Below are 22,959 nucleotides of genomic sequence, written 5' to 3' on the forward strand. Positions count from 1 at the left end.
TCTGCATAGGACGACATACTGCCAATGTGGCAGCTTACTTCCCCCAGAGTAAGGGCTCCCAGAGAGAGGGCAAGAAAGAGTGTGCAAGACAGAAGCCAGCCTAACCTCAGAAGTAACATGTGTCTGGGTACAGTCACTCATGCCTGTAATCCCAGCACTTTCGGAGTCCAAGTGGGAGGATCACTTGAGCCCAGGAGTTTAACACCAGCCTGGGAAACATGTGAAACCCATTTCTACAAAAAATACAAAAAATTAGCTGGGCACGGTGGCACATGCCTGTAATCCCAGCTATCCAAGAGGCTGAGGTGAGAAGATCACTTGAGCAGGAGGTCAAGGCTGTAGTGAGCTGTGATTGTGCCAAGGCACTCCAGCCTGGGTGACAGAATGACGCCTCACTCAGAAGAAGAAGGAGGAGGAGGAGGAAGAGGAAGAGGAAGAGGAAGAAGAAGAAGAAGAAGACGACGACGACGACGACGACGACGCATTACTTTGATCAAATTCTATTCATTAGAAGCGGGATCCACTGGGTTCAACCTACACTTAAGGGGAAAAGAACAAAGGACTGGGCCTAATACCAGGAAGTGGGATCACTGAGACCATCTCAGAGGCTGCCCACTACACAGTTATAGTCATTTCTCACATTCTAGGGACTCTTCTTTAGTCCTATTGAAATCTGAGGCAGGGCATGACAGGTTTGCCTTAAGAAAAGTGGAGCTCATTTTAATTTTCTTAAATTATTGTCATGGGCACAGAAAATGCAATCAAATTAGTGAGTTAGTCCTTAACTTTGACAATTCTTTTGTCAATCACTAAGACCATTTCTGAGGCTTCACTATGAATATGGATTTCTATGACTTTACTTTTGCCTAGTAACTTATTTTTATATAGTTAGCCTGATACAAGTTATTCCTGGAAAAGAGCTTTTATCTTAAAATAATTTCATGTTCTCTATTATTAATAGCACTGAACGTGGCTGCAAATTAGTCACAAGCGAGTATGAATACTCATTGTGCACCAAGGCCAAGATTTCCCCTTAGAGTATCCCAAGGTAATTCTCCTTCCCTCCTTATCTCTCTGTTCTCTCCTACTGGTTTTAGGTATGGTGACTATATTATTGAGTCAGCCATGGACATCATAATCTATGTCTTTTCTTCTACGTTATTACTAACAGCACTTTCTTTCACTTTCAAAGGTGTCCTCATTTGAATAACAAATTAAAAACCATCCTATTTTTAGGTAACGTTGTGTATTATTTTAATTTATTTATGTTACAGTTTTTATTAGGTTTTGTCTCAGGAATTTTAAAGAGTGGAATAGAGGAAGCACCTCTTATCCTCTTCTTTTTCTAGTGGGAAAGGTTTAAAGAGAAAACAGATATTGAAAGAGTGAACTACTCAGCTATTCACAATAGCAAACACATGCAATCAACCTAGGTGCCTATCAATGGTGGATTAGATAAAGAAAATGTGGTACACATATGCCATGGAATACTACCCAGCCACAAAGAAGAATGAGATCATGTCCTTTGCAGCAACATGGGTGCAGCTGGAGGCCATTCTACTAAACAAATTAATGAAGGAAGAGAAACCCAAATACCACATGTTCTCACTTGTAAGTGGGAGCTAAACATTGAGTACACATGGACAAAAAGATGGCAACAGTAGACATTGGGGACTAGTAGTGGGTGGAGGGATGGAGTGGGGCTAGGGCTGAAAAACTAACTATTGGGTACTATGCTCACTACCTGGGTGACAGGATCAATCGTACCCCAAACCTCAGTGTCATGCAATATACCCATGTAACAAACCTGCACATGTACCCCCTGAATCTAAAATAAAAGTCAAAATTGTAAAAAGAAAAAACAGTGAAGTGCTCATGCTGACTCCTCCTAATCTCAGTCCAAGCAGTGGTGTACATTTGACAGGTATTTAATGAAAGCAAAAAAGGCTCAGACCATTAAGCAGAATTTGAAAAGATATATTTGGCAGGGATACAATATGCCTAAGGACAATATCAAATAGAAAGTAAGCAACATTCACAGAAAAATATGAACAAGCCTGTTCTGACTCCCTCTTGAACTTTCTGGGCAGATGAGAACTTTCTGGGTAACTCTAGGAGGAGGCAGAGTAATCTACACAGCAAGTGGCTCAAATCCAAGCCAATTTGCACAGGTTACAGTTTTCCAGTCTAGTGCTTCCTCTGGGCTGTGATGGAAGACCTCATAGAGATATACAAATATACACGTGATTTACTATCTACCCTGACTTCAACCAAGATCAGGAGAAATACATGCTATGTGCAGGGCTTTGCTCAGAAAATTTCAAGATAAGGCTCAACTTAATTCTTTTTCTTATTTTAACTCAAATTCATCCCTTCATGACCTCATCCTTTGCCTTCAGCAAACTCCTAACTTACCCAGGAGTAGGAGCTGACTTGAACACCTATGTCTCTACTGCCAATTATTACCTCACTCACACTGTTAATATTACTAGCATAGAAAGGAAACCTGTTACCAGGGCAACCAGGACGAGTGCAAAAGTTCAGCCACAGTTGGAGCCTCTATTTTAAATGATCAAATTCCAACTGTGTTCTTGACTCATTTTCAATTTGTAGACATAAAAAGGTATAGCATTTTATAATTCCTCTGACTTATTATACATGTTTTATCCATATCTCCATAAGGTCCTGCTGACCTGTTCCTTTTCTTCGAAATTCAATAACTAATTTGTTTCTATTAACTAGGGATGACATTCAAGTGTTTAGAACCAAAATGGCATAAGAAGTATCAATCAGAATGGATGTAGTCACCATATCAGAATGTATACAGTACTAATTATAGGTAAGAACTCAACCAGAGCATACTAGCCACCAGTCAGTCCGGTGTCTTACTAATCCTGACATCTTACCTTCCTCATGAAATAGATTTCTCTTCTGTTCAATTATTGCACACTTATCCTGACTAGCCAACTGGTATCACTATGTACAACTGGAAAAATAACTAGATATTGATGTGAAATGCATCCACGCCTTTTATGTCAAGTCATAGATGGGATGATTTTTAAAATATTCTATATATTTCCTTCATAGGAAGAAAGACATTGTGTGTTAGGTGGAGAAGGATTTTAGGAAGGAGAAGTAGGAGATCAGGAGGTATATAATCCCTTTCTAGTTGAAAGGTAGGAGTGGTCTCATGCGGTAGTCAGTGGAGTTGTTCCTGAAAATGCTTCTGGTTCTCCTCCTCCCAAGCCCATGCACTTACCATGCCCTTGTGCTTGGGTGGGGCCAAATAATCAGTTCTTATCAGAGTGTGAGCAGAAGTGATTTATGTCACTTCCAGGCAGAATGTTCAATTACTGACTACTCTGAGACCTCCCTGAGAGCAACCTTCCACATTACAACTGCTATTTCAGCCTTGATCCCAGAGGGAGAGCAACAAGCAATAGAGCCCTCCAGCTAACTCACAATGAAAATGTAGTGAGAGCAAGAAATAAACTCTGTTGTTTCAGACCACTGAGATGTTGGATTTGTTTGTTACTGAGGCATAATCTAACCTAACCTGACTGATACATATTAGTTTTAAGAGCTTATCATTGAGATCTCCTGTTTACTCTCCTAATTCTGAGATACTTAGTTCAATGGCTGTGAGTCTGTAAACACTCTCATATTGTACACAAAATTTGGGAGGCTGGAGGTAGTGGGTCCATGGAGTTCATTAAATTCTCCAAAACTCCTGACTTCAGCTCCACCTTATTGCTAATTCCTAAGTAATCCATGAGTTTAGACTATTACCACAAATAACAATCTTGACTTGGATCTCCAATTATGCCAACCTTGACTTGCATCTTCTAGTCCTAAATTCTTACCTTGTCTTTGTAAGCCATCATCACTCATTGTGTGGCTACAACAAAATGTGTGCTTGACCTACTTATTGAACCAGCTCTGCTTGATGTTAGGGAAATCTGTCTTTAAACTGTAACTGGAGCTGAAATTTCCTAGCTCATCTCTTTTCTGCTGAGCCCTGTATTAACTTGACAGGATCCTAACAGAAATACCACATCTGTTGCTCCTTTAAGATCTCTTCTATGAAGTGTTGTTGATGTCCTCAGTGTTATGAACTATATATCCACACACTTGATTAAGATGCCTCTGTAGAGTTCAAAATGTATCTCTTTGTTACTCAAAACTTTTTATCATCAGTGATTTATTTTGGATACTTAGCGGTAAGTATGTACATCAAACTCTCTAATAAAAGTAAAATGCTTTAATAACTAGATTTTATTACCTAACAATGGATATTACACATTATATATTGTGTATACTAGTATATATTAAGTAGTATATTTAAAATATAATTTATAATATATTTAAAATAACAGAATATGCATATGTAGATGTATTAACAATAAGCAATCAAATACTGAGGCAATATTGAAGCAATAAACACTAATTGTTTTTTGCTAAAAGAATATAAGCATCTTATATGTGATATATATATTATTTCCTATTACTACATAGGATGCTGAATAAAGTACGCTTTGCAACATGCCTAGGAACTAATTTTTTTTTTTTCTTTTTTAGATGGAGTCTCGCTCTGTCGCCCCGGCTGGAGTGCAGTGGCGCAACATCGGTTCACTGCAAGCTCCGCCCTCCCCCGGGTTCACACCATTCTCCTGCCTCAGCCTCCCGAGTAGCTGGGACTACAGGTGCCCACCACCATGCCTGGCTAATTTTTTTTCGTTTTCATATTTTTAGTAGAGACAAGGTTTCTCCATGTTAGCCAGGATGGTCTCGATCTCCTGACCTCGTGATCCACCCACCTCTGTCTCCCAAAGTGCTGGGTTACAGGTATGAGCCACCACGCCCAACCCCTCCTAATCTTTTAAAATATGTATTTTAGGCAGACAGAATTAGACTGTGGAGGCTACAAAATAAATATCAAAATCCAATATTTCCCTTTCTTCATATTTTAATTTTATTGATCTTTTATTGTAAATGACATAAAGTGGTGGTTCTTAAAATTAAATAAAATTAAATAAGGATATTAATTTAGTATGTTACTTAAATCAGTATCCATCTTTGAGTGTCCCAATTCTAAAGAACTTTACTACTGTAAATATTATGCTCTTTCAAGCCCCATAATCCCATGTCTTCTGACACTAACTTAATTATGTTACGCATATTTGCTTCTCCAGATAAAAGGAAAAAGTAGTGTCAGGGTACCCTGGCAGTAGCCTAAAGGAAAATGAAATAGAGAAAAATTAACCAATTCCGATGTGATCCTCTTCTTAAGAAAGTACAGGCAGCTCACTTAAGTCCACCATGAAAACAATATTAACCTTCCTGACCTGGTACCGGAAGGGTAGAAGAGTCTGTAGACATTTCTAACTCAGGAGCAAGGACACTGTATACACTTGTACTGTCACTGATGCTACTTTAGGAGGAAAATATTTAAAAATTAAAATATTTTCTTAATAGGACTCCGTTTACTGTTTTTGATCAATTCCTCAAGAATAACTACAGAGTTAATAACGCATAGGATAAACTGTCACAGAAATATCACTTTCTCAGATGGTGCTGGGCCATCTCTTATTAATTTATTAAATCAGACTATATAACTTTTGGTAAGCCGTGAACCTCAGGCTATCAATATACATCAATTTTCCATGACTAGAAAGTAATTATTTCCTGCATATTCACCACTGGGAAGAAGGAACTCAGATAGACCTAAAGATATTCATTATCATATGGGCTTTAGATAACGAACACACAACATGTGCACACACACAAGCCACTCAGTTATTCCCAAGCTATCATCCATAATTCTATCAAATTTTTCCACTTTTTAAAAAGAATTATCAAATAATCATTTAGTTACTTAATAAAATGTGTAATCAAATATTACAGTAGATTTTCACATTTACTTTTCATTTATGGAAAATCAAATAAGGAACTGCTTATTTACCTTCATAAAGAAGCATTCCAATAGCATTCAAGCCAGGTGTCATATATTCCATGGGCTAATTTCACTCCATAAGTATCTTTAAGATTACACATTAAGTACTATGGCATAAAACATTCATATTTATTAAAGATCTACTGGGGCCAGGTATTCATTTGGGCATTTTGTATGAAAATAATAATTATTACAATTGCATGATAATGTAATAATATTACTGCCATAAATTAGGTCATTTCATATATTGGCCAAATTACTTACTTTTTTTATTATAGCAATTAATATTTATTGAGAGCTAAAGTACTTCAACTAAAATATGTATTTTCTGTTATTATAATCGCTACTAATATTTATCAAGAGTTCATTATATGGTGGGCATCGTACCAATTGTTTTGCATTTATTATCTTCCTTGATTGTCACAACAACCCTGAAACGGGTACTAACATCCTCATTTTACACTTGAGGAAACTGAGGCTCAGAAAGTGTAGTTTACTCAGAGTCACAAGGCTAAAGAATGCTGAGACAAAAGTCCATGCTGTTTCTATTATATCACACTGCCTCCAACATAAAAAAAATAAGGTCAAAGACAACCAAGATTTTTTGCGACCTTAAAAATTTACTTTGCCTCTTCACTTCGGAAGCATGCATTTCCCCCAGATTAATCACGATGATGATGATGTCAGGAATAGTGATATTAATATCACTATTAATATCATTAATTATAAATGATATAACAACTCATTTCTAGAAAATGAAAAAACTGTCTAACTTTTCCACATTATTTTTGCCTCTATGTAGTTAAGATGGGGCTAACATCCAAGTATTTTATTTGCCAGATCAGAATTTTCCCCCTCTAACAAGCTGATAAAATATTTAATAAGAGAGCTGGAGTAAACAACCATGAATAATGACCACAGAACACCTCTTAAGTGTGTCAAATCAGTGTCCATTCTGAAAAGCTAATAAAGCACTCGCATAGAGTAACAAGGATGCAACATTGATTATGTTTTTCATTAATGTTTTAAAACTTCACCAATTCAAACAACACTAACTGAACTTGTGATAATTTGGATATGCTGTGCCATTTTACCTTTGTACTATTAAAACCAAGTAATGCAAAACCAATAATATTAACAGCAGCAAACAGTGCCCTATTGCTGTTTCCTCTAGCTAAATAAGTCTAGTCTCATTCTTTCTCTTTCTCTTTCTCTTTCTTCTTCTTCCCTCTTCCTCTCTTCCCTCTCCCTCCTTCTCTCCCCTTATTCCACCTCCCTCTCCAGGGCCTCCCTGAGTCAATCCTCTTGACCAGAATCAGCCATTCATTTCCAGCCTTTCTTGTCACCAGCCCATTCTCGGCAACTAACTCTGCCCGTTACTCCCAGCCTTAGTAATTAATTGTGCTATTATTGTGAATTAATCGTACAAGCAAGTCAATGTTTAGCTTAATTAAGAGTGAACCCAACAAATTATCTAAAGCACCACTCCAGCAGAATTTGCATCCAGCCTTGTATGAGCAGCCAATCAAGCTTTTCAGCTATTGAATCAAGGAGTTCTGGGTTTCATTAAAACATACAACTCGGCCCTCTTCCCACACCAGCTCCTGAACCCTTTCCCAGTCCTCCATTCTTTACTCACCCCTAAATGCTGTGTTTAACTACATACCTTTGGAAATCATATTGTATCTCTTTTTTTTAATTTGCTACAATTGGTAGCCTTGTACTTTAATAGTTTCATCAGTTTAGGTCACTTATAGTTTATTAAATTTAAATTTTTTCTTACCGCCTCCCAAAATAAATAAAACAAATACCACCTCCCAAAATAAATAAAACAAAGAAGCAAACACACAAACATTCCTTCCTTGGAAGGAAGCTACCGGTGTAAACAATGGCAGCAGGTTGACCAACTTATTACTTGAAAAACAATAAGTGAAAATCGCAGTTCTTATCAGTAAAAATGTGCACTTGGGCTCCTACTACTCAATCATTATTGACTAGAATAAGAAAAAAGTTTGTGTAAGGGATCAGAAAGCATTACTGAAGCTGTTGAAAATAGTGAACTTAACAAAATTTTTTAATTAAAAATAAACTGCTTGAAGTAAAAGTTCACCCTGAATTTTTTCCACTAAATAATTCAGCCTTGAGAAAAATTATGTGCTGAAGCCTACAGCTGTGAAGATAGAAACTGGAGCTACAAATCAGAGAGTCTTTTCATACTTATGAACCAGTGTATTAGTCATTCTTTTAAAAATCAGGATAAATGTAAGAGCTCCAGAGGCTAAGGCCTAAGTCAGCATGGTGCGTGGAATTTAATTAGATTTTGAACAATTTCTTTCAGCCTTCCAAGTCTATGCCAGTCTCTCCCTCGTTTATTTTTCCTATTCATCCTTGCTTGCTTTTGCTGCCCCCTCAGTACATAGAAACCATGCGTTCTACATTTTAGGAAAGCCTCCATTTCAGATATTCTCTTCTGCCACCTCCCTTGGTGCAGTCGTCCTGGTCAGATCACACTTACTGAGGGTACTCGCCATACCCAGCCAGATGAGTTCTCCATGTGACTTCTTACTAAAGCTTATCAAAAAGGAAACAGAACAGAGAGACCGAGTCTATTCCATTCTCATTACAGTCACCACCTAACCCATACCTTCACATTGTTCAGGTCCTTAATATGAATAGTAACATTTATTTTCAAAATTGCCTGCATCACTTTGTCTTCTTTCTCAATTTCTCTCTCTGAATCTTAACACATAGTGATGTATTAATATTGATAATTGATTCTCTGGAAAAGGCTTTGTATCAGGAAAATGGAACTTTCCCTTGTGATTAACACTAGAAAACGTCAGCTTCTGCACATCCTGCCCTAAACAGTACGCACTCTTTGGAAACATTCCAGTTCAAAGAGGAATTTTTACCAGTGAGTCAAATGTCTAATTCCCTCAGTGCTAAACACTGTATTTATCATTATAATACTAAAATAACTATAAACATACAGATGTATATGCAAGCATATAAGGGTTATTTAAACCTGTTTTAGAACATATAGTAAAAGGGGCCAAGCACATCACAAAATAACAAGTGCTTATCATAGAATTCACTATGTAGATTTCCTCAAAAAGCCCATTAACAACACAACAGGAGAATATTTCAACACCAAGTTTCAGAAATTCAGAAGGGGGAAGATTCCCTTCTTTTCCTGTGATTCATTAATGAGACAATCAGTGCTGAAAACATGCCTTTTGCTGCCATCAAGTGGCTCTTTTCAGAATATTCTGATCAACATCATGGTGTTGATGCACTGCTTCCCCCACCACTTCCTTCCTTGTACATTATACATTACCAACCTTTGGGGAGCAGGAATATTTGAAAAGACCAAGCAAGCCTTTCCTAAATTAGGACTTTATACTATGGATGCTATAAAAATTACATTACTAAGAAATTATTCAGAAAGACAACTTCAAAAAGTGTTTGAAGTACCCAAAACCGAAAAATCCTTCCCAGCCCTGGTTGACCTTTTCAGTTTCTAGTCAATAAAGATTGTGACCTGAACTTGAGAGCACGCCTCTCTTTATTAATACCAAATAGAGAATTTCTAAATAGACTGGTTCAGGGTACATAGTTGAAAAGAGAGGAAATTAGAAAACGTATTTGGAATAATTTTTAATTAAGTCAAATCCCATTATTATGGAACAAAATAGTTTTCTATTGATGTCTCATTTTCTCAAGGCTTCATTCCCATATATAAATAATGCAGCATATTGTACAGTCACTGCAAAAGTTCAACTGTGATTACTATATAATTCTCATTTTAATATAGTTGATTGCCTAGTCCCTTTTTATTTGAATATCTTCCCTTTTTTATTGCTTTTTTTCTTTTTTAAGTTCTAGGGTACATGTGCAGGATGTGTAGGTTTGTTTCATAGGTAAATGTATGCCATGGTGGTTTGCTGCACCTATCAACCCATCAGCTAGGTATTAAGCCCAGCGTGCATCAGCTCTTTTCCCTAATGCTCTCCCACTCCCACCCTTCCCCAACAGGCCCCAGTGTGTGTTGTTCCCCTTCCTGTGTCCATGTCTTCTCATTGTTCAACTCCCACTTATAAGTGAGAATATGCAACGTTTGGTTTTCTGTTCCTGCATTAGTTTGCTGAGGATTATGGCTTCCAGCTTCATCCATGTCCCTACAAAGGACATGATCTCATTCCTTTTTATGACTGCATACTATTCCATGGTGTGTATGTACCACATTTTCTTTATCCATTCTATCACTGATCGGTATTTGGGTTGATTCCATGTCTTTGCTATGGTGAATAGTGTTGCAATGAACATAGGTGTGCATGTGTCTTTATAGTAGAATGATTTATAATCCTTTGGGTATATACCCAGTAATGGGATTGCTGGATCAAATGGTATTTCCAGTTCTAAATCTTTGAAGAATCACAACACTGTCTTCCACAATGGTTGAACTAATTTACATTACCAACAGTGAAAATGTGTTTCTATTTCTCTACAACCTCAGCAGCATCTGTTGTTTCCTGACTTTTTAATAACTGCCATTCTGACTGGCATAAGATGGTATCTCACTGTGGTTTTGATTTGCGTTTCTCTAATGACCAGTAATGTTGAGCTCCTTTTCATGTGTTTGTTGATTGCATGTACATCTTCTTTTTTTTTTTTTTTTTTTTTTTTGAGAAGTGTCTGTTCATATCCTTTGCCCACTTTTTAAAGGGGTTGTTTTTACCTTGAAAACTTAAGCTTAAGTTCCTTATAGATTCTGGATATTAGACTTTGGTCAGATGGACAGATTGCAAAGATTTTCTCCCATTCCATACGTTGTCTGTTCACTCTGATGGCAGTTTCATTCACTGTGCAGCAGCTCTTTAGTTTAATTAGATGCCATTTGTCAATTTTTGCTTTTGTTTCAATTGCTTTCAGCAATTTCATCATAAAGTCTTTGCCCATGCCTATGTCCTGAATAGTATTGCCTAAATTGTCTTCTACGGTTTTTATAGTTTTGGGTTTTACATTTAAGGCTTTAATCCATCCTGAGATAATTTTATATAAGGTGTAAGGAAGGGATTCAGTTTCAATTTTCTGCATATAGCTAGCCCGTTCTCCCAGCACCATTTATTAAATAGGAAATCATTTCCCCATTGCTTGTTTTTGTCACGTTTATTGAAGATCAGATGGTTGTAGATGTGCAAGTTTATTTCTGAGTTGTCTATTCTGTTCCATTGGTCTATGTGCCTGTTTTTGTACCAGTACCATGTTGTTTTGATTACTGTGGCCTTGTAGTAAGTTTAAAGGCATCATAGTGTGATACCTCCAGCTCTTCTTCTTGCTTACGCTTTTCTTAGCTACATGAGCTCTTTTTGGTTCCACATGAATTTTAAAATACATTTTTCTAATTCTGTGAAGAGTGTCAATGGTAGTTTAATGGGAATAGCATTAAATCTACAAATTGCTTTGGGCAGTATGGCCATTTTCATGATATTGATTATCCTATCCGTGACCATGGAATGTTTTTCCATATGCTTGTGACCTTTCTGATTTCCTTGACTGGTTTGTAGTTCTCCTTAAAGAGGTCCTTCATTTCCCTTGTTAGCTGTATTCCAAGGTATTTTATTCTATATGTGGCAATAGCGAATGCGAGTTCATTCATGATTTGGATTTCTGCTTGTCTGCTGTAGATCTATGGGAATGCTTGCGATTTCTACACATTAATTTTGTATCCTGATGAGAGGTGACAATGTGCTAGCAGCCCTCACTCTCAGCGCCTCCTCTGCCTCTGATGTCCACTCTGGAGGCACTTGAGGAGCCCTTCAGCCCACCACGGCACTGTGGGAGCCCCTCTCTGGGCTGGCTGAGGCTGGAGCTGCCTCCCTCTGCTTGCGGGGAGGTGTGGAGGGAGAGGCGGGCAGTGCTCGTGGGCCAGTGCGAGTTCCGGCAGGTGCAGGTGCAGGCTCCGTGGGCCCCATACACAGAGCAGCCGCCAGCGCAACCAGCCCAGGGCAGTGAGGGGCTTAGCACCAGGGCCAGTAGCTGTGGAGGTCACACCGGGTCCCCCAGCAGTGCCTGCCCACCGGCACTGCACTCAAATTCTCGCCAGGTTTAGCTGCCTCCCCATGGAGCAGGGCTCGGGACCTGCAGCCCGCCATGCCTGAGCTCCCCACCTGCTGGTGGGCTCCTGCAAGGCCGGAGCCTCCCTGAGGCGCGCCGCCTCCTGCTCCGTGGCGCCTGGTCCCATTGACAGCCCAAGGACTGAGGAGTGCAGGCGTGGCTCAGGACTGGCGGGCAGCTCCGCCTGTAGCCCCGCCCTGGTGCAGGATCCACCAGGTGAAGCCATCTGGGCTCCTGAGCTGGATGGGGACTTGGAGAACTTTTATATCTAGCCCGAGGATTGTATGTGCACCAGTCAGCACTCTGTATCTAGCTAATCTGGTGGGGACTTGGAGAACTTTTCTGTCTAGCTAGAGGATCGTAAATACACCAATCAGCACTTTGTGTATAGCTCAAGGTTTGTAAATACACCAATTGGTACTCTGTATCTAGCTAACCTAGTGGGGACTTGGAGAACTTTTCTGTCTAGCACTCTGTGTCTAGCTCAAGGATTATAAATGCACCAATCAGCACTCTGTGTCTAGCTCAAGGATTGTAAACACACCAATCAGCACTCTGTCAAAACAGACCAATCAGCTCTCTGTAAAATGGACCAACCAGCAGAATGTGGGTGGGGTCAGATAAGGGAATAAAAGCAGGCTGCCTGAGCCAGCCAGGGGCACTCCTCGTGGGTCCCCTTCCACACTGTGGAAGCTTCCTTCTCTCCCTCTTTGCAGTAAATCTGGCTGCTGCTCACTCTTTGGGTCCGCGCTGCCTTTATGAGCTGTAACACTCACCGCAAAGGTCTGCAGCTTCACCCCTGAAGCCAATGAGACCACAAACCCACCGGGAAGAATGAACAACTCCAGACGCGCTGCCTTTAAGAGCTGTAACACTCACCACGAAGGTCTGCAGTTTCACTCCTGACAGCGAGACCACGAACACACCAGAAGGAAGAAGCTCCAGACACATCTGAATGTGTGAAGGAACAAACTCCGGACACACCATCTTTAAGAACTGTAACACTCACTGTGAGGGTCCGCAGTTTCATTCTTGAAGTCAGTGAGACCAAGAACCCACCAATTCCGGACACACTGAGACTTCACTAAAGTTGTTTATCAGCTTAAGAAGCTTTTGGGCTGAGATGATGGGGTTTCTAGGTATAGGATAATGTCATCTGCAAACAAAGACGAATTTACTTCTTCTTCTTACTTGAATACCCTTTATTTCTTTCTCTTGCTTGATTGCCCTGGCCAGAACTTCCGACACCATGTTGAATAGGACTAGTGAGACAGGGCATCCTTGTTTTGTGCCAGTTTTCAAGTGCAATGCCTCCAGTTTTTGCCCATTCAGTATGTTATTAATATGTTATTGACTGTGAGTTTGTCATAAATGGCTCCTACTATTTTGAAGTGTTCCTTCAATACCTAGTTTATTGAGTTTTTAACATGAAGGGGTGTTGAATTTTATCAAAAGACTCTTCTGTGTCTCGTGAGATAATTATGTGGTTTTTGTCTTTAGTTCTGCTTATGTTGTGAATTGCATTATTGATTTGCGTATGTTGAACCAGTCTTGCATCCTGGGGATGACGCCAACTTGATTGTGGTGGATGAGCTTTTTGATGTGCTGCTGGATTCAGTCTGCCAATATTTTATCGAGGAATTTTGCATGAATGTTCATCAGGGATATTGGCCTGAAGTTTTCTTTTTTTGTTGTATCTCTGCCAGGTTTTGGTATCAGGATGATGCTGGTCTCATAAAATGAGTTACGGAGGATTCCCTCCTTTTCAATTGTTTGGAATAGTTTCAGAAGAAATGGCACCAGCTCCTCTTTGTACCTCTGGTAGAATTCTGGACCTGGGCTTTTTTTGGTTGGTAGGCTATTTATTACTCTCTCAATTTCAGAACTTATTATTGGTCTATTCAGGGACTCAACTTCTTCCGGGTTCAATCTTAGGAGGTTGTATGGGTTCAGGAATTTGTCCATTTCTTCTGGATTTTTCAGTTTATGTGCACAGAGTTGCTTATAGTATTCTCTGATGGTTGTTTGTATTTCTGTGGGGTCAGTGGTGTTATCCACTTTATCGTTTCTGATTGTGTTTATTTGGGTCTTCTCTCCTTTCTTCTTCATTAGTCTTGCTAGTGATCTACTATATTGATTTTTTTTCCAAAAAACCAGCTCCTGGATTTATTTTTTGAAGGGTTTTTCATGTCTCTATCTCCTTCAGTTGTGCTCTGAGATTATTTCTTGTCTTCTGCTAACTATGAGGTTTGTTTCCTCTTGGTTCTCTAGTTCTTTTGGTTGTGATGTTAGGGTGTCAATTTGAGATCTTTCTAGCTTTTTCATGTGGGCATTTAGTGCTATACATTTTTCTTAATACTGCTTTAGCTGCATCCCAGAAACTCTGATACACTGTTTCTTTGCTCTTTTTTGTTTCAAACAACTTCTCGATTTCTGTCATAATTTCATTATTTACCCAGGAGTCATTCAGGAGCAGGTTGTTCAATTTCCATGTAGTTGTGTGGTTTTGAGTGGGCTTTTAAATCTTGAGTTCCAGTTTGATTTCGCTGCGGTCTGACAGACTTTTGTTACGATTTCTTCTGCATTTGCTGAGTAGTGTTTTACTTCCAGTTATGTGATCAATTTTAGAGTAAGTACCATGTGGTGCTAAAAAAAAAAAAAATGTATATTCTGTTGTTTTGGGGTAGAGAGTTCTGCAGATATCTATCAGGTCCACCTGGTCTAGAGCTGAGTTCAAGTTCTGAATATATTTGTTAATTTTCTGTCTCAATGATCTAATACTGCCAGTGGGGTATTAAAGTCTCCAACTATTATTGTGTAGGAGTCTAAGTCTCTTTGTAGGTCTCTGAGAACTTATTAATCTGGGTGCCCCTGGATTGGGTGCATATATATTTAGGATAGTTAGCTCTTCTTGTTGAATTGAACCCTTTAACATTATATAATGCCCTTTTTTGTCTTTTTTGAACTTTGTTGGTTTAAAGTCTATTTTATCAGAAGCTAGGATTGCAACTCTTGCTTTTTTCTGCTTTCCATTTGCTTGGTAAATTTTCCTCCATTCCCTTATTTTGAGTCTTTTTGTGTCTCTGCACATGAGATATGTCTCTTGAATACAGCCCACCGATAGGTCTTGTCTTTGTATCCAGCTTGCCATTGTGTCTTTTAATGGGGCGTTTAGCCTTATTACATTTCAGGTTAATATTGTTATGTATGAATTTGATCCTGTCATCATGATGCTGGTTGGTTAATTTTGCAGACTTGTTAATGTAGTTGCTTCATAGTGTCATTGGTCTGTGTACTTCAGTGTGTTTTTGTAGTGGCTGGTAATGGTTTTTCCTATCCATATTTACTGCTTCCTTCAGGAGCTCTTGCAAGACAGGCCTGGTGATGACAAAATCCCTCAGCATTTGTTTGTCTGAAAAAGATTTTATTTCTCATTCACTTTTGAAGCTCAGTTTGGCTGGATATGAAATTCTGGGCTGGAATTTCTTTTCTTTAAGAATGTTGAATATTGGCCCCCAATCTCTTCTGGCTTGCAGGGTTTCCGCATAGGGGTCCACTGTTAATCTGATGGGCTTCCCTTGGTAGGTGAACTCGCTTTTCTCTCTTGCTGCCCTTAACATTTTTTCCTTCATTTCAACTTTGGAGAATCTGGCGATTATGTGTCTTGGCATAGACCTTTTCGTGGAGTGTCTTAATGGGGTTCTCTGGATTTCCTGAATCTGAATACTGGTCTGTCTTACTAAGCTGGCGAAGTTCTCCTGGATGATATCCTGAATTGTGTTTTTCCACTTAGTTCCATTCTCCCCATCTCTTTCAGGTACTTCAATCCATTGTAGGTTCCATCTTTTTACACAGTCCCATAATTCTTGCAGGTTTTGCTCATTCCTTTTCATTCTTTATTCTCTAATCTTGTCTACCTGCCTTATTTCAGCAAGATAGTCTTCAACCTCTGATATTCTCTCTTCCGCTTGGCCAATTCAGCTATTGATATTTGTGTTTGCATCACAAAGTTCTCTTGCTGTGTTTTTCAGACCCATCAGGTCATTTATGTTCCTCTACAGACTGGTTATTCTAGTTAACAGCTCCTATAATCTTTTATCATGGTTCTTAGCTTCTTTGAATTCGGTTAGAAAATAATCATTTGGCTCAGTGAAATTAGTTATTACCCACTCTCTAAAGCCTACTTCTGTCAGTTCATCCATCTCAGCTTCAGCCGTGTTCTGTGCTCTTGCTGCAGAGGTATTGTGATCATTTGGAGGAAAAGAGGCATTCTGGCTTCTGGGATTTTCAGCATTTTTGCATTGGTTTTTCCTCATTTTTGTGGATTTATCTACCTTTGATCTTTGAGGCTGATGACCTTTGGATGGGGTTTTTGTGGGGTCTTTTGGTTGATGTTGCTGTTGTTGTTGTTGCTTTCTGTTTTTCTTCTAACAGGGCCCTCTTCTGCAGATCTGCTGCAGTTTGCTGGGGGTCCACTCCAGACCCTGTTCACCTAGGTTATCACCAGTGGAGGTTGCAGAACAGCAAAGATTGTGGCCTGCTCCTTCCTCTGAAAGGTTCATCCCAGAGGGGTACCAACCTGATGTCAGCCAGAACTCTCCTGTATCAGATGTCTGCCGACCCCCGTTTGGAGGTTTCACCCAGACAGGAGGCACGGGGTCAGGGACCCTCTTGAGGCAGTCTGTCCCTTAGCACACATGCACAAAAAATGCAGACCAGTCTAAGAAAACTCCTTCTTCCCCTTGGAAACCCTACAGCCACTCACCATTCATTCTAGTCCTGAACTGGTGTGCTGTGGTCAGGGAACTGCCCTCATCAGGATCAGCCAATCTCTTCAGAGCTGGCAGGCAAGAAAGATTAAGTCTGCTGAACCTGAGACCACAGCCACCCCTCCCCACAGGTGCTCTGTCCCAGGGAGATGAGAGTTCAGTTTGTAAGCCCCTAACTGGAGTTGGTAGACTTTCTGCGGGGAGGCTCTGCCTACTGAGGAAGGATCTAGAGAAGCAGTCTGGTCACAGCTGCTTTGCTGCACTGTGGAGAATTCTGCCCAGTCCAAATCTCCCAAACCGCCTACTAAAGCCACAGTAATGGCAGCTGCCCCTCCCCCCGGCAACTTGGTCATTCCAGGCAGATTCTAGACCGCTGTATTGGTAGTAGGGATTTCAAGCCAGTAGTTCTTAGCTTACTGGCCTCTATAGGAGTGGGAGCCACTGAGAAAGACAACTTGGCTCCCTAGCTTAAGCCCCCTTTCCAAAGGAGTGGACACTTCTGTCTCACTGGAGTTCCAGGTGCTGCTGGAGTATGTAAAAAACTCCTGCAGCTCAGTGCCTGTCTGAACAGCCGCCCAGTTTTGTGCTTGAGACCCACGGCCCTAGTGGTGTAGGCTCACAAGGGAATCTCTTGATTTGTGGATTGCAAAAATCCATGGGAAAAGCATAGTAACCCTGGGGGGTGGCACAGGCCCTCGACACTTCCCTTGGCTGGCCTCCCCCCTCCGGCCCCGCTCCTCCAGGCTCCATGCACTTTCCGGATGAAGCAATGCCCCACCCTGCTTCTGCTCATTCTCCCTGGGGCGTGCCCACTGCCTAGCCAGTCCCAGTGAGATGAACTGGGTACCTCAGTTGGAAATGCAGAAACCTCCTGCCTTCTGTGTTGGTCTCCCTGGTTGCTGCAGACCCGAGCTGTTTCTATTTGGCCATCTTGGCCCCTGCCCACATCTTCCCTTTGTTCCACAAGAGATCGTTAAACTGATAGCAGAATTTTTAAAAATGACAATGGTTATTTTAAAAACAAAGTCAAAATACTGGGGTAACAACCCCTTTGAGAAAAATAAAATAGTTCAGAGCAGTCTGAGCTATGTGAGGTACTCAGGCCCAGAAAGTCATGAGTATGGAACTTCAGTCATTGCCCTCAATCCCACAAGACCCCACCCCCAGCCTCTACCACACCCATGCCTGGGGCAATTGTTTAAAGTCATTTTGTTCCTGACCAGCTGTATAGCCAATCAACAGCTTGTGTTATTTTAATATAAATTCTTGGTAAACAACTCAAAATCTGCCTCTTCTTTTCCGTTCAAAAAACACTTATAACTGCTGTTAATTGAAGCATATATTCAGGGCCATTTGGATCTATGATCCTGGGTTGCAGTCCTCAAGCTTGGCCTAAACAAACTCTACTTATATTAATTTTGCCTCAGTTTCTTCCTTTTAGGTTGACACCTTCATATTCTGAGAAAGCAGTAAATCAGAGTATTGGTTCCTTTGACTGTAAAATGCATTAATATGATTTTTTTCATGAAAAGAAAAGCCCTTGATAAATCGAAGTGGATAGAAGTTGAGGCAAAAGGGAACTAAATTGCTCTACATAATAAAACGGAGGCATTCAAGTTATTTGGGGAGGGGTGTCCAGAGAAAAGTAAGAACCTGAAACTGGGTGAAGTATTTATGATAGCTGAGGATGTTTTGAGGTTCTAAAATCCAAAGGAAACTGCATATTAAAATCACAAAACTGCACCTATGGTAACAGTTCCCTGGGAGATATTTTTCCCCAAGAGCCCAGTTTAAGTACAAGCTGCTTTGATGCTCGACTGTGCTTAATGGTTTTGTTGAAGTAGGTAGCTAGGCAGACATGAGCAGGGCAGGAGAGGGCCCTCCTCAGGAATGTCAGGCAACCATCAGGTGATAGGCAGTTGTTAAACAGTCTCTCCAAAATAATAATTGGTCACAGCCAGTGCCACGGAAAGGGAGTCTCCCAACAGACAGCAAACTCCTGGTGATCAGCAGCTTCCCCATAAGGTCTCAGAAGGTGGGCTAGTGGGCTCAATCATGTGTACTAACAGACCAAATGGCAGAGTTTAACTGGTAATATGACCTTCCTCTGGGAACACTTGACTGGTAAGAGAAAAATGCCTCAGATGAGCATGCACACAACTTCAGTAAACACACTGCACATGCAGCCCCTCCCAAGTGCTGGCAGGCCACTGAGCATGCAAACAGTCCACCCCAAGGGAAGAATCAAGGGAGAAGAAATGCAAACCTCAGAACCCTTCCAATGTATAAAAACCCAAGTCAAGGGTCAGATGGGGCACTTGGATCTCTCAAGTTGCCCGCTTGGCCCTCTTCCAAGTGTACTTTACTTCCTTTCATTCCTGCTCTAGAATTTTTTAATAAACTCTCACTCTTGCTCTAAAACTTGTCTCAGTCTCTCACTCTGCCTTAAGTCCCTTAGCTGAATTCTTTCCTCCAATGAGGCAAAAATCCAGTTTGCTGCAGATCCGATGATTCAGTGCTGCTAACAGGTACATGTTTTCCACTTCACCCCCCGCTCCCACTGTAGCCCTTTGCAGGACCATCTGTGTGGAAACTTCTATTTTCAATTAATATGAGCCAAATCCTTGTTTCTGGTCCCTACATAAAGGTTAAAATTCAAGTGCCTAAGTCAACTCCACTGAGCATCTGAGTTCATCTATCAGTTCATAGTCTTACTGCCCCCGTTTTCAGATCCTTCTGCATTTTTGTCCTCTGGGATTTTTCCTGACCTTTGGGTAAACTCAGCTACGCATTTCAAAGGAGTATACCGAGTTGCTTCATCTCTTCCAGCTGTTCTAAAGATTTTGTAGTAGGCAAGGCTTCAGGTTACCTAGTCTGCCACCTTGTAAAAAAAAAAAAAAAAAAAAAGAAGTTCCTCATAAAATGGCTAGATGCAAAACTATGCCCAGGATCAGCACCTTCTCCACGCAGAACCCTCAACATTTATAAAATGATGAGTTTAGTTACATCTTGGTGACTTAAAGAATAAATGAGGTTACAATAAGAAGCACTTTAGTGGTGTAAGGAACTGAGGTGCAGAAAGAGAGTCAAATTTGGGACAAGTTTTTTCCTCGTGGTGCTACAAATACGGATTGTTCGAGTCTTGATCCTTTTTAGCTCAACCAGCTAACTTACCTCTTTCCCTCTCCATCTGACTGCCTTTCAGCTTGGCTCCCTAGAGATGTCTAAAGCCATAAGAGTTAGTGCATACTTCAGGGAATCCACTGTAATGAGGAAAACAGGAGCCAGGCAACTCTGGGCTAAAAACTCTTGAAGTTCTGGTCTAGATAAACCTAGGGATTTTTTTCTCTATCGTGAGAGATCATGAGACCCCAGCTTAGATTAAATTTATACCCATTTCTAAAATGGCACACCTGCACAAAAAACGCAGACCAGTCTAAGAAAACTCCTTCTTCCCCTTGGAAACCCTACAGTCACTCATCATTCATTCTAGTCCTGAACTCCTCCAGTTTGGAAAGGAATCCTAAAATACATTAACACAGATCTAGCCATCATAGGAAATTCTTGAAACCCTTTTGGAAATAATTCTAGGCCAATATTCCTAGAGAGACTCATAAACAAAGAAACATTGGACTCCCCACAAATTCAGTGTAATGCAAATGAGATTCAGTGTAAAGAATCCTGAATTCCTCTCTAGTACCAGGAATCCTCTGATATAAAACCACTTTGTCATGTCTGTGTGCCCACTGTCCTTACTGCACTCTCTGGCTCCATTATTCCCTGTGCTACATGGGATGAAGCAATACCTCAGAAAACCTGGTGTGTACTAGGACAACCCCAATAGCACAGTTGTATCCAATTGCTCTAAGAACTGATTTTCCTCCAAGTTTACACTCCTATTGCAATGTGCTCACTTGATCAAATGATGTGTGTCATAAAAGTTAATAATACATCTTTTATAAATGGTGATTTAATTTTTATTTTTTATTTTTCTTTTCAGAGGCAGAGTCTTATTGTTTCACCTAGGCTGGAGTGCAGTGACACAATCATAACTCACTGTAACCTGGAAATCCCAAGCTCAAGCAATCCTCCTGCCTTAGCTTTCCAAGTAGCTAGGACTACAGGGCGTGCCATCACCCCCAGCTAAGTTTTTTATTTTCTGTAAGAGACAAAGTCTCTGTTGCCCAGACTGGTCTCAAACTTCTAGCCTTAAATGATCCTGCTGCCTCAGCCTCCCAAAGCACTGGGATTATAGGCATAAGTCACCATGCTCAGCCTTGATTTATTTTTTCTGCAGAATTAAACCATTTGTCCCTTGCTATGAATTTTTCTAAAATGTGGCACCTTTAATATATCCTCTCAGTAAAAGATGTTTTCCTATGAAGATGAGGCATAATGATGAAGAGTTCAACAGTTACATAAAACACTGTAAGACTGTATTTAGTCTGAGAATAAAAAAGACCACTTTCAATTTTAGTTAGGCTACACATAAACTGTAGGCTAACTATTCTCTTATTTCCTAAGCATACCTCCTGCTTCTTTCAATTGTCGAATTCTGCTTGAATAACAAAATACAGAGAAAGGCTAATAGACATCTGGTGAATGAGTAACAGGGTCAACCATCAATCAGACCTGTGTTCTTTAAACAATAAAGTGGCAAAACCTCTCTAGTCCTCGGTTTCTTGATCTGCAAAATGGAGATAATAATAACTCCTATTCCACGGAATAATTGAGAGATGTAATTGAGATAATTCATGCCTGGTGTAAATGCTCAAAAACTATTAGCTCTCATTTTATTTCCAGCTATTGAGTGCTTTATAGAGTACAAGGAATTATTTATTGCATTTAATTTATTTATTTCAAATCGGTTCCCTTCCTCAAAATAAGCATTTCCAGTTAGCACAGGCCTCATTAGCTCCAGATAAAAAAACAAGCAGAATTATATCAAAAGTCAGCTTCTTAGCAAAAGATATATTTTATATATTATATAATGTATTATTTCCAGCAATTGCTTTTAAAATGTAGTTTTCACATAGGTTCCTTCTCCTTCTGCTCTCAGTGCTTTGAGTACAAAAAAACTCACAGAGAAACCTTTGGCTGTGTTAGGTAACTCCAACCACTACCCATTCTAGTATTACAGGCACTGCTCCAAGGCTGAGACATATTCTGACGAGCCATAGGTGAGAGCCTTCAAAATAGACGTGTTATTAAAACTATCATTCTAAGTCCAAGAAATAATTACAAAGTATTTTAATAACTTTCTAGAGCCTGAACATTTTCTCTCAAATCACATTCTTGAATTTATCACTTGTTAGTATAAACTAAAATATGAAACATGTGAATGTATTTTTCCCTTTGCTATTCATCTCCTTTAGTGAGGGAAAAACAATGAAATTCTAAATGAGCTTCCCTCTCAGTACTGAACAATGGTGGCCAAAATCTATATGTAACATCAAAACAGTTCCCTGTTTCCCATGGAACTGGACAACAATCCTGCCTAGCCTACATTTAGAAGAAAAGGATATTACCTAGCTTTCTGATCTATTGGGGAAAACAGATCAAAATCTTTCTCAGTAACTATTTCAACACACAACAAATACCTAAAGTGGTTTATTATTGTCACAAATCTAATTTTAATACTAAGCCAATCTCCTTATATTCTGGCCTCAAAACTTACGGAGAGCAGGCCAGACGCAGTGGCTCACGCCTGTAATCCCAGCACTTTGGGAGGCCAAGGCAGATGGATCACCTGAAGTCAGGAGTTCAAGACCAGCCTGACCAACACAGTGAAATCCCATCTCTACTAAAAAATACAAAAATTAGCCAGGCGTGGTTGCAGGCACCTATAATCTCAGCTACTTGGGAGGCTGAGTAGGAGAACTGCTGTAACCCGGGAGGCAGAGGTTGCAGTGAGTGAGCCAAAATCGTATCATTGCACCCCAGCCCTGACCGACAACAGCAAGATTCCGTCAAAAAAAAAACAGAAACAAAACAAAACAAACAAACAAACAAAGTTACTGAGAACAAACCAAGAGGAAATTATACTAAAAGATCAATCCTTGTGTTTCATTATATGATGAAAGAAAGAAGTGAAGAAACTTAGAAAAATTATACAACTAC

General features: G+C 40.0%; 1 protein-coding gene and 1 long non-coding RNA gene across 6 annotated transcripts in view; one reads left to right on the forward strand and one right to left on the reverse strand.

Annotated features, from left to right (window-relative positions):
* LOC105470104 (transmembrane protein 117) overlaps positions 1–22,959 on the reverse strand; it is a 579,101-nt gene that overhangs the window by 453,472 nt on the left and 102,670 nt on the right. The window lies entirely within an intron of this gene.
* Positions 2,535–4,714, forward strand: LOC139356791 (uncharacterized). Its single transcript, XR_011609219.1, has 3 exons — positions 2,535–2,623; positions 2,743–2,839; positions 4,579–4,714. It is a non-coding gene; the product is annotated as an uncharacterized lncRNA (long non-coding RNA).

Source organism: Macaca nemestrina, chromosome 10 (genome assembly GCF_043159975.1).
Source record: "Macaca nemestrina isolate mMacNem1 chromosome 10, mMacNem.hap1, whole genome shotgun sequence".
Classification (NCBI taxonomy): Eukaryota; Metazoa; Chordata; class Mammalia; order Primates; family Cercopithecidae; genus Macaca; species Macaca nemestrina.